Source organism: Myotis brandtii, unplaced genomic scaffold, assembly GCF_000412655.1.
Source record: "Myotis brandtii unplaced genomic scaffold, ASM41265v1 scaffold479, whole genome shotgun sequence".
Classification (NCBI taxonomy): domain Eukaryota; kingdom Metazoa; phylum Chordata; class Mammalia; order Chiroptera; family Vespertilionidae; genus Myotis; species Myotis brandtii.
The window spans coordinates 1,472,486-1,485,334 of NW_005368305.1; the positions used below are offsets into that span (position 1 = coordinate 1,472,486).

Below are 12,849 nucleotides of genomic sequence, written 5' to 3' on the forward strand. Positions count from 1 at the left end.
ATATATATATATTTCTTGTGTATTTTGTTCTCTGATTGCAATTTTTTATTAGTAGTTTGTGATTATTTTATGGTACATTATTGTTTTAAATATCTTGGACATAAATAATATGAATGAATTAAAAGTTCTTTTTTTATAGTGGGTGTTAGTTCTGTTTGTTCACATTAATCTTTATCTCTTTTTAAATGTTCAAATAACTATTGATTAATAGAAATGCGTGGTACTATCTATAATAATAAAAGCATAATATGCTAATTAGACAGGACGTCCTTCCAGACAAAGTCGGGGCTGTGAAAGAAGCCCGGGTCCCAGGTGCCGGAGGGAAGCTGGCACCAGCAACTGGGGGAAGGAAGACCCACTTTTGCACGAATTTCATGCATCAGGCCTCTAGTTTCATCTCTAAAAGATTATGATTGATTTCTCAGCAGGTCTCCTTGAATTAGATGGTGACTGCAGAATTGCATAAATGAACAAATGATGATATTAAGTGGTTAGATTCTCTATTGAGAATTTCGTAGGATATATATACAGGCAGATATTTTTCCTACCACTGTTGGAGAATTAAGAAATGCTTTTATTTTGATAGCAGAGATATCTGACGTTTTCACCCTTAGCTAGAGCTGCATTTTCTTTCTTCTTTCTATTCCATTTCTTTCTCTTCCCCAAATATCCATAATAGGAATCCCAAGTTGATTCCTCATACCCTCTAGAACAAATTTTCTGAGGCCTGGTATTGGCAGTTCAGAGAGAGAAATGGCCTGAGTGACTCAAGTTTTTTGTGCTCAGTTTTTCAGTTACTTATCTTCCTGTTTCATCAAGGATGCACAACTGCCTTTCAACATGTTGATTCTGACCTGAAGCATTTTCTAGGTATTGCTGAAAGAATTTATATCAGATTTGGTTACAGTTCTAATATACCAACTTATTTGATTTTTACAGCAACTTTTGATACTGGTACTAGTATTAACCTTTTTAAAAAACTTAGTTGACTGAAAACACTATGCACCTATGATTTGTCACACAGAAAGTAAAAAGCAGAGACATAATTGATATATTAGTGCATGGTGTGAATATAAGTGTTTGCAATTATTATTATTATTATTAAGTTGCTCTAAGACACAATATTCTTAGCTAGAAATTATAAAATTTTCATAAATATTGTTTTTACATGAGTATTTCTCAAGAAATTGTTGTGTCAATAGAGGTCATTTCTTATGTCTATAGTCTTCATTGTATATGTTGAACTGTACAGTATGGCAGCAGCTAGCTACATATGTCTATTTAAATGCATAGTAAAGTAAAATGAAATGAAATTAAAAGCTCATTGTTGATTAAGAGAGACCTCTTTGATACAAATCTTGCTCATATGTGCCTGGTCAGTGTGAACACCAGAATAAGTATGCAGAGAGGGTGAGCAAGAGAGAAATGGGAACTGTGAAGATATTAGTGATAGATTCCTTTTATTTTATAGATTTACCCAGGATAAGCTTAACCCTGCATGGACTTTATACTCATTGTCTGTATCATTATATTCGAAGGCACCAGATAATATTCAGATTTCTGTACCTAATATTAGACCTATGAAGCTAAAATTATTATTTTTAAAAAATATATTTGATTTCAGAGAGGAAGGGAGAAGGAAAGAGAGGCAGAAACATCAATGATGAAAGAGAATCACTGATCAGCTGCCTCCTGCACTTCCCTGACTAGGGATTGAGCCCACAGCCCAAGCATGTGCCCTTGACCAGAATTGAACCCAGGACCCTTCGGTCGCAGGCCAACGCTCTATCAACTGAGCCAAACCGGCCAGGGCAAGCTAAAATTATTAAGTGTTGGACTTGGGAATCTGTATTTTTAACCAGCTCCCTTAGGCTTTTTATGTACTCTTCAGTTTTGAGAGCCATTGCACTAAGTAGTTACCATGATAAATAGATGAGACATTTGGAATTAGTCACTATTTATGAGAATTTTGTGTACCACTCACATTCTCAATACTTACTTCACCATTTTTCAGGTAATTAGTTTTAGTTCTGTCATAGTGATCGATATTAGCTATTAATTTATGCCATTGTTTGGATGTTAGCAAAATAAAACAAATTACACATGTGTAATTACTATTCATTTTATCAGTCATAAATTTGTTTTGGCATGTCATTAATTTAGTAGATTTTTTATTTGAATAGTAATGCCTATTTACCATGTGTAATGGCATTACTTCTGATTTTAGAAGACATTGAACAGTAATGTTATAATAGAAATTAAGCTATTGTAAATATTGCTTACAACAAAATAACATTCTGGAAAATAACATTCTAGAAAAGGCAAATAATTTCTAATAGTTGAGTTTTCAGATAATATATATATGATCGCTTATATTATTTAAGCTATGTTTGACTATACACATTTTGAAAAGTCACAGTCATTAAAATTAAATTTAAAGTAAAGTTATGAAACTTCATTTTCTAAACATAGCTTGAGAAAAAAAATAACTAAATTCAATACAAATACCTGTTATAAAAGCATAACTTCTCTGTGAAAATTTATGTAAAATACTAGGAAAGGTTGATAACATTGAAAACTATACTTAAAACCACTTAATACAAGATTAAAGAATATTTGTCAATAAAGGGCATTTAAAATGATTTACTTAAAAGAGTACAGTATAATTTTTTCGTAAACATTGGATAAGAAAATATTCTTAAATAGAACACAAAATGCAAAAATTGGAGAGAGAGATATTGGAACTAAAATCTTATATTCATCAATTGACACACAACATGATGGTGGTAAAATTGCAAGACATATAACAGGAAAGATATTTGCAAAATATGTAAGCAGATTTATTGCTTCAAAAACTGAAGAAGCTATATAAATTTAAAAGTAGAAACAAAACATCCCACAAAATAACTCAACAGTCCATAAAAAACAGATAGATACCAATAGCCAATAAATATATGAAGACATTTTTAACCCTTTAATTATCAGAGAAATTAATACTAAAACAACAATATAATATCACCACACACACAACTGGGTGGCTAAAATATGGACATAAATGATTAACTACATGAAAAATTAAAACAGATTAAAACAGACAACAGTGAATGTTGACAAGAATATGAAATAATGAAAATTTTCATACACTAGAGGTGATGCTATAAGGTGGTGCAAAATTCTAGCAAATTCTGATAATGTAAACTGGTTCAACTTCTTTGGAAAACTGTCACTGTCTTCTAAAACTGAAAATATGTATAATTTATTACTAAAGTCTTTCACTCCCAGGCATACATATACCACAGAAGCACACACAAATATGCCACACAACACATATTTGAGAATGTTTGTGGCAGCTTTATGTGTGATAGTTTCACATTAAAAAACATCCAGATTTCTGCCCTAACCGGTTTGGCTCAGTGGATAGAGCGTCAGCCTGCGGACTCAAGGGTCCCAGGTTCGATTCCAGTCAAGGGCATGTACCTTGGTTGCGGGCACATCCCCAGTAGGGGGTGTGCAGAAGGCTGCTGATCGACGTTTCTAACTCTCTATCCTTTTCCCTCTCTGTAAAAAATCAATAAAATATTTTTTAAAAATCCAGATTTCCATTACCTACAAAATAAATTATGTATTTATGGAATGAGTACACTGCAGCTATTAAAATTTTTAAAAGACACAGATGAATCACACAAGTACAATATTGGGCAAAAGAAGCAAACACAAAATGGTATAATATTGTATAATCTCACTTATATAAAATCCAGCTTTTTTACAATGGGTTTGATGTCAGACACAGATGTGAAAACCACCACTAAATCTAAGCCAAAACGGGAATGGAAAATATTCATATCAATATCATCATCATTGGACTCATACATTTGGGCAAGTCTAACACTACTGGCCATCTGATCTGCAAATGTGGTGGGATCAAAAAATCTGAGGAGTCTGCTGAGATAGAAAAAGGCTCCTTCAAGTATACCTGGTTGAAAGCTGAACATGAGCGTGGTATATGGAAATCCGAGATCAGCAAGTATTATGTGACCATCACTGATGCCTCAGAACAGAGATTTCATTAAAAACATGATTCCAGGCACATTTCAGGCTGACGGTGATGTCCTGGTTGTTGCTACAGGTGTTGGTGAGTTTGTAGCAGGAATCTCCAAGAGTGGGCAGATGTGTGAGCGTGGCCTTCTGGCTTACATATTGTGTGTGAAACAACTAATTGTTGTTAACAAAATGGATTCCACTGAGCTGCATTGTAGCCAGATGAGATAAGAGGAAATTGTTAAGGAAGTCAGCACATACATTAAGAAAATTGGCTACAACCCTGACCGTGGCATGTAGCATTTGTGCCATTGGGGGTGGAATGGTGACAATATGCTGGAGCCAAATGCTAACATGCCTTGGTTCAGGGGATGGAATGCCATCCATAAATATGGAAATGCCAGTGCAACCATGCTGCTTGAAGCTCTGGATTGCATTCTGCAACCAACTTACTCAAATGACAAACCCTTGCGTCTACCCCTCCAGGAGTCTACAAAATTGATGGCATTGTTACTGTCCCTGTGAGCCCAGTGGAGATTGGTGTTCTCAAACCTGGCATAATTGTCACCTTTGCTGCAGTCAACGATACAGCGGAGGTAAAGTCTGTTGAGATGCACCATGAAGCTTTGAGGGAAGCTCTTCTGGGACCATGTGGGCTTTAATCTCAAAAATGTGTCTGTCAAAGATGTTTCTCCTGACAATGTGTCTGGTGACAGCAAAAATGACCCACCACTAGAAGCAGCTGGCTTCATGGCTCAGGTGATTATCCTGAACCAGCCAGGCCAAATCAGTGCTGGACACGCAGCTGTTCGGGGCTGTCACACAGTTTGCAGTGCTCGCAAATTTGCTGAGCTGAAGGAGAAGATTGATCGTCGTTCTGGGAGAAAGCAGGAAGATGGCCCAAAGTTTTTGAAATATGCTGCTGCCATCGTTGATATTCCTGGCAAGTCTATGTGTGTTGTGAGCCTCTCTGACTATCCTCCTCTGGGCTGTTTTGGTGTTTGTGACATGAGACAGCCAGTTGGTGTGGGTGTCATCAAACAATGGAGACGAATGCAGTTGGAGCTGGCAAAGTCACCAAGCCTGCCCAGAAAGCTCAGCAAGCTAAATGGATAGTATCCCAATATCGCCACCCTAGTCCTAATCAGTGGTGTAAAGATGGTCTCAGAATTATTTGTCTCAATTGGCCATTTACGTTTAATAGTGAAACATTGGTTAGTGATTACAACGCATCATAAAACCTTCAGAAGGAAAGGAGAATGTTTGTGGACCACTTGGGTGTTTGTGCATGCACATGTGTATGTAAGTGTGTGTGTGTATGGCAGTTAAGTTTTTAGTTCTTAGAATCAGTACTTTTTAATGGAAACAGAATTTTGAGACCCATTAAAACAAAGTTATTGAGGAAAAAAAATCCAAAACAGACAAATTTGTATTTTGAAGGAAATCAGAATCACGGTTTCCTTAGGAAAAGAGCATGAGTCTGGCAACTGGGACAGGGCAGGAGGGGAGGGTCCTCTGAAGAAACTTGTTTCAATTTGTTTAACTGGTTAGTGATTTCATAATTGTATTCACTTTGTGATGACTCATTCAGCTATAGACTTATTATTTGCACCTTTATTATGGAGCCTATACTTCAGTGAAAAGTTAAATAATTTAGCTTATTATATTATTATTGTGCAACTCAAAAACTATACTCCAGAAAAAATCAACAAATTGTACCAAACAAATTTTATACTGTGGTACATTTAATGAAAACAATTTTCTTGTTGCCTGAGATGGTTTCACTTATACATGTTTAAAACAACATAAAATAAATCAATGTTAAATTAAGTAAAAAAGATAATAGTATAGAAGAATCTCTAAATTGTGTCATTTAACTCAGTATATAGAGTTCTTCTCAATGATAGTGTGCATGCATATTCTACTTTAGTAAAATACCATTTAATTCACAAAATGTTTATTAAAGTCTTAAATGTGATTGAGAACAATATGTTATAGACTTTACATTTGCCTCAAGGAAGTAATCGTCTATATGGATATTTAAGGAATATTCACTCTTTTATATTTAATATTTGAGGCCCAGTGAATGGAATCGCATGAGACCCAGAATCCCCTGCACACCCCCCGCACCCCCCGCCGGCGCCGCAGGACCCAGAGTCCCACCCGCCACCACCACAGGACCCATCAATGAATCTCCTGGTGACCGGTCATTTGGTCATTCCGGCATTATGGCGTTAGGGCCACTGGCTTTTTATAATATAGACTAGAGGCCCGGTGCACAAAAGTCAGGTAGGGTCCCTAGGCCTGGCCAGTGATCAGGGTCTATCAGGGCTTTCTTTACCTGTCTTCTGCCCCTGCCACTGCCACTACTTGCCATTTGTGCAGAGCTGCACCCCCCTCCACTGCCACCAGTCGCCTCCCTCTGTGGGCAACAGGCATGGGGTGTGATTGCTTGGCTGGCCTGGGCCTCCCTCTGCAGGGCAATTGATCACAGGACCCCCAGATCAATCTCCCCACAGAGGGAGGCCCTGCTCAACCATCACAGCACTGCCAGCCTGGTGGCCCGGGGCAATCAACTGGCCGGGGCTCTGCGATCGATTGCCAGGCAGAGGGTGGCCTGGGCCTCCCTCTTTACGGCGATCATGGAGCCCCCCCTCTCCCCAATCAATTTCCCTGCTGGCCAGTGGCCAGGCTTCCCTCTGAGGGGCAATCATGGGGTGATGGCAGGGCCCCCTGACCAATTGCATGGCACCCACCTTAGCTGGCCTGGTGCCAGTGCGTGTCATAGCATGGTTGTCTGGAAGATCGTCCAGATGGTCGTTCTGCTGTTTGGTCATTCAGTCAATTTGCATATTAGGCTTTTATTATTATAGATATTTTTACACTTTGATATATAATTTCAATACAAGGCACAAAGTAATCATTATTACAAGGGTCCAATGTCTGTATCCTTTTTATATTTAAAGGAAAGGAAAATCTCTTTAATCTAAAGGTGAAATTCATGCTAGTTTAAAAATTATATCACTGTGAAAGCTATTGGAAAGGATTTTAAGGGATTGGGGAATGGCTATTCTTGTTACAGGAAATAATTAAGGATAAGAATGAGACAAGGGCTCTCCAGGAAAAGATGATTACTTGAGCTGAAAAGGAACTGTTGAAAACTGTTGGATATTTCCAAATAACAGCTGGTCATACTGTTTGCCAGCTTTGTGAAATAAAAATCTGAAAGAAATGTAGGACAAGATTTGGAATATAGTGGGGCTAGTTTATAAGGATGACTTTTAAGTAGGATAAAGATTATGTATTTAATTTATTAGGCTCTTATAGAGGTATCTCTTTGGAAAGTTTTGATTTAAGATACCCTGTTTAGGAGTATTAAACTACTACTGACATTTTAGGGATTAGAAAAGAAGGCTTATATAGTAAATTGCCCTTTTAGGAGAATATAACAATAGTTTATAGATGAGAGTAAATAAGCAAACCACCTTGAACAGTAAAAGCAAGAATAGAAAAACATAACCCTAAGGCCATTATAGAATATATTGGTCCTAGTGTTTTTTATAAATTGAGGTATAATTGACATATAAATTCATATTAATGTAAAGCATACAACAGAATGATTCAACATTTGATATATTTTGGCGTGATCACCACATAATTATAGTTCTTATTCATCACCATCTATAGTTTTATTTCTTGTGTGAACTTTTAAGATCTACTTTTAGCAACTGTCAAAATATGCAATACAGTATTATTAACTATAGTCACCATGCTTTATATTATATCCTATGACTTATTTTATAACTGGAAGCTTGAATCTTTGACCCTTTACCCATTTTGGTCAATCACCACGCCCCTCCTCTAGCAGTCACCAATCTGTATCTATGAGCTTATTGTTGTTTTTTTCCAGATTCACATATAGGTGAGATTATATGGTATTTGTCTTTCTTTGTCTTACTTATTTCACTTACATAATGCCCTCAAAATCCAAGGTTCCTAATATTCCATTGTGTGTGTGTGTGTGTGTGTGTGTGTGTGTGTGTGTGTGTGTATCACATTTTCTTTACCTATCAATGGGCACTTTTTCCATTTATGGACACTTAGGTTGTTTCCATGTCTTGAATATTGTAAATAATGCTGCAATAAACAAGGGGGTGGTGCATAATCTTTTTGAGTTAGTGTTTCATTTTCTTTGGATAAATACTCAGAGGTCTTAGCCTTAGAGTTTGACTGAAAATCAGAGAAGATAACATGGGGTCTAGCATGGCTTCACAGTTTGAGATATATGTGATTAGGTATCGGGTATAGGAAAGGGTAGACCTAGCCAAGTCAGCAAAATGGTTTTTCTTATCATTCATAGGAGCTCGCCAATGAATGGAGAGAGATCAGATGATAAATGGAATTGAAGGCAGAGAAGGGTCAAGGGAAACTATTTTCTTTTAGAGTTAAATCAATGCTTTCCTTTTAATCACAATTTTTAAAACATTCTTTATATTTCAAATAAGTTTTTACTTTATTTTGTTGAGAAACAAGTTAATACTCGGTTATGTTTTCAAATACTTTTCTGAAAAGCATCATTCAATTTTACTTGCATTATAATTATATCTTTTTATGAAGATAGGGTTTCATAAGTCTAAACGAATCTAAATAGACTTTCATATTGCTTGAGTTAATTATTTAAATTTAAATTATTCAATTATTTTTTAAATGTACTTCAAATATTATTATAACCAAATATGATTGCCTCTGTTATTCTTTTCATGTGAAATCTTTTTTTTTTAAATTATACCCATTCTAATTTTTTGCCATTTACCTCAGAGAAAGCTGGATATCATCTCATTTTCAAGGTAAATCCTTCTTACCCATGTCTGTGTTGAGTGCTACTCATCATCTAGTTCTAGGAACATGGTATAATGTTAACCAGGTCAGTTGCTTGTACTTTTGATTTTCCTCTCTATTTTAGATCCTTTCCTTTAGATGTCAAAGAAGTTTATATTTTCCAAAGTCTCAAAACTGATACCCCTTGCCTTGCCACATTTCTGTACATTCAGTGAAAAACTTTGCAAAGGCCAGAATTTATATAATTTTACTTTCTTATAATTTTGTACTCTTGAAAATTTTGTAATGTGACTTATTTTCCTGTCACTTTTATGAAACTGTTCTCTCAAATCATTAGTTAGTTAGTCTTTGAATGGAAGATTTTTGTAATCCTTCTTAGACCTTCTTTAACATTTAGACCTGTTGATTACCCTCTCCCTCTTGGAAACCAGTTTTATGCAGGTTTAGATCTTCTCCATATTCTCTGATGATTCTTTCTCTTAGTTTAGATGCTATGTTGGGTCTTTTCTTTCTAAAGTTTTTCATTGATGATTAGTTGACTTTAACTATTATTTTGTGTGACAATGTGACACATTTCATTCTATTAAATTCCAATATGAATGCAAATTTGCAGTTGTATTAACAACTTTATGTGAATAGCCGACTCACTTTTTGAACTTAATAAGTCTGTAAACAAACTTATTTTTTTTCAATCTCTGTTGTTCCTCTAGCTTATTTCTATTTTCTAAAGGACACCACTCTTTGTCTTGCTTTTATTTGTTAATTTTTTCCAAAATATTTTGAGGTCAGTATATCTGAAAGATTAGTAGGAGAGACAGATGTGTAAACTCTCAGCCAGAATGAAGGCAGATTAGAGCTGGAGTTGGAGACTATGTATGACCATGTGATTAGAGGACTTCTGAGAAACTGTATGGTATGCAGCTAAACTTCATCAACTGGAAGAATGGAGGGATAAACATTTAGCCAACATCTTTAGCGCTCTATTTGATAAGGATTGCTTTACTTGTAAACTCTTCCAGACCTCTGCCAGACCTCTGAGTTGTATGCATCTGAGTGCTAAGGAATTCTGAAGTTATCTGACTTCCATGTCTCTGAGAAACCTCACGGCAGAAAGTAAGAGACTCACAGTAGGCAACCAAGGCAGGCACACTTGAATTACACTTACAAGAAGCTAGCCTATGCTGGTCAAAAATACCTAGAGTTAGTTGCTGCAATCTTTGCCAAAATAAGAGATGAGTGGAGAGAATGTAAAGCAGTGAGTAAGAAATGTCTGACTCATTATAATTATCCTATGTTTTAACAGAGCAGATTACTTTCATACTTGCCTATTTTAATCAAGCTAATCTTTCCTCTCCGGTACTTTTTTCCCAGCTCTGCCTATCTTAATCCAACCTACTCTTTAATTCCAAACTCGTATTATCCTTCCTTGATTTTTTTTCCCATTAATAAGAAGCTATTTCCTTCTCTTAACTCTTATATCCCAATACAGTCATCTCTATTTGCCCTAATGCAATGAATTTTAGCTAAAGACAAGGATATTTTTCTCATTTTTTAAAAATATATTTTATTGATTTTTTTACAGAAAGGAGGGGAGAGGGATAGTTAGAAACATCAATGAGAGAAACATCGATCAGCTGCCTCCTGCACACTCCCTACTGGGTATGTGCCCGCAACCAAGGTACATGCCCTTGAGTGGAATCGAACCTGGGACACTTGAGTCCACTGAGCCAAACCAGTTAGGGCGTGAAGCATTATTTTATAGATCCTTGCAGTGGTCCACTGACCATGGAAAACATCTTATAAGTACCCTGGGGTCAACCACCAGCAGATGACAATGGGTCATAATAGTGAGTCAACTGAATGAGTCATCCTCATTCACAAGCCTCAGGGCCCTTGTAGAAGCCTCCACAAAACTCCTCTGGGAGCTCTACTTCTCTTTTCTGGTTGACTCCCCAGTGCCCAAGCTCTTTTCAGTAAACTCTGTCTGCTTGATTTTGTACTGGGTTCCATTTCTATGACATTGAAACAAAAGAACCTGACATTCAAGGTCCAGTAATAATTTCAAGTTTTAAATAATAAACTATAAGTAATATGCCTGCACAAAATAAATGCTCTCTGAAAGTTATCATCCTACTTGCAAGACCACACTAGAGACTAGGCAATTGATTGTTTTTTTGTTTCTTCTTTATGTTCCTCTGAAGCAATTCATTGCAGTTTAGTTGCTCACAGCTAAGCAATATTTCTCTCTCCAGTGAAGATGACAATTTTTTTCAGTTTACCCAATTCCCTGTTGCCACAGAGATCTTATGGTAACCACTGGGGGAAGTGGTGGTGCAGACTTGGGATACAGCTGATGAGGAGGCAGACAGAACAGGAGCAGAATGATCCCACTGACTGTCCGGCTTCGGAGCCTGCTCTACTGGACTCCTAATGAAATAATGCATTTCCTAAATTTTCAGGCCTATTTGAGTTGGGTTTTCTGGTTCTCACTGTTTAAACTATCTAAAATAACACATACTTCAATTTAACTTTACTGATGCTTAATCTTTCCATTTATCTCAGATTCTGCTGCTGCCCCCTCCATTAGGTCAGGTGTTGGCAAAATATTAAACAACAGCCATAGGGAAATACGACTCATCATGCAGGATGGAACAATTCTGGGCCCCTCCACTGTGCACAGCATTTGTTCTGCTTTCAAGACTCTCCACAACAGCTGAAGCTTTACATCCCTGGAGGCTACTGCCCATATGTTCACCTTTCTTACCAACCTGCAGTTTCCAGGCATCTGCTAAATTACAGTTTTGAGTGCTCAAATGTGATTTCACTTGTGGGGAAAAAAGAAGACTTTTGCCCCTCATTAAGTCAGAATGGCATGGCACCACAGTGTAGACTTTACATATAAGTATATTAAAGGAATCCATAGAGCTAAGAGGATTAGAAGATTATGTGTGCAGTTAGAGGTGAGGAATCAGGTTGTGTTCATTTTTGCTTATTGTTGTTGTTTTTTTCTCAGAACAATAAAGTAAACAGATTCTCTCCTCTCAGAAAAGACAGTTTCAGTAGTGTAGAATTATCTTTGCTTCTGTCTAGAGTCCATAATTTTTTTTTAACCCCAAGGAACATATCACGGAGTATATAGGAGAATACTGGCAACATATAAAAGGCTATGAAGGCCACAGAGCTACAGATGTCCCTAATCCCATGCAAGCTGGTTCTTCAAGGTAGCTTCCTTTTTGCAAAGCTGCTCGCTTGTTCTGTAGCAACCTGATTAGACAGCGGTGCCAGCAACCTTGTTGGCTGTCCTTTCTTTCCTTGGTTAGCTTCTCTTGTCAGTGCAGTTGAGTTATCAAATGGTGTAAGTGTTATGCCAATACCGTTTCAATATAAAGCACTAGCCATGCAAAGGCTAAGGCAAATTGCTTTCCAACTAACTGCTGGCAGCTTGCTCTTATAGATTAAGACCAGGTCTCTCCACAAGGCATTGAAGCAGCAAATTCAAAAGGAGTCAAATAGAATATAGGGCATTTGGCATCAGAGATAAAACAGTTCATTACCTGGTTAATGTTTGCATTTTCCTGGTGTAAAGCAAGCATAAAATTACAGATAACAAAGTGACATTTAATAGGCACTGGACATTTCAAGAGAAATGTAGCCTTTAAAAATGATTCTTTTCCATTCCTGGGAAAATTAAGGATATGGGGAGAGGGATTGTATTAGGTTCACATCTCAAAGCCAGAAAATATAAGGAAAAGAACTAAATTCTAGCCTCAATTCTATGAATTATAAATTATGGAAATGTGGAAAAGCCACTTTCCTCCTTGTAGGGACTTAATTTTCAACTGTTATACCAAAATTAAAACAGCTGTAGTCTCTACCACACAGGTTGGGGCAAAATTGAAATGAAATCACATGTGTAAAAATGTGTTAAAAATTCTGAAGCATAATAGCAAAACATAAGCCATTTATTTAGGT

General features: G+C 36.7%; 1 pseudogene; it reads left to right on the plus strand.

Annotated features, from left to right (window-relative positions):
• The first annotated feature begins 3,827 nt into the window (after positions 1-3,827).
• On the plus strand, positions 3,828-5,276 carry LOC102240558 (annotated as a pseudogene).
• The last annotated feature ends 7,573 nt before the right edge of the window (positions 5,277-12,849 follow it).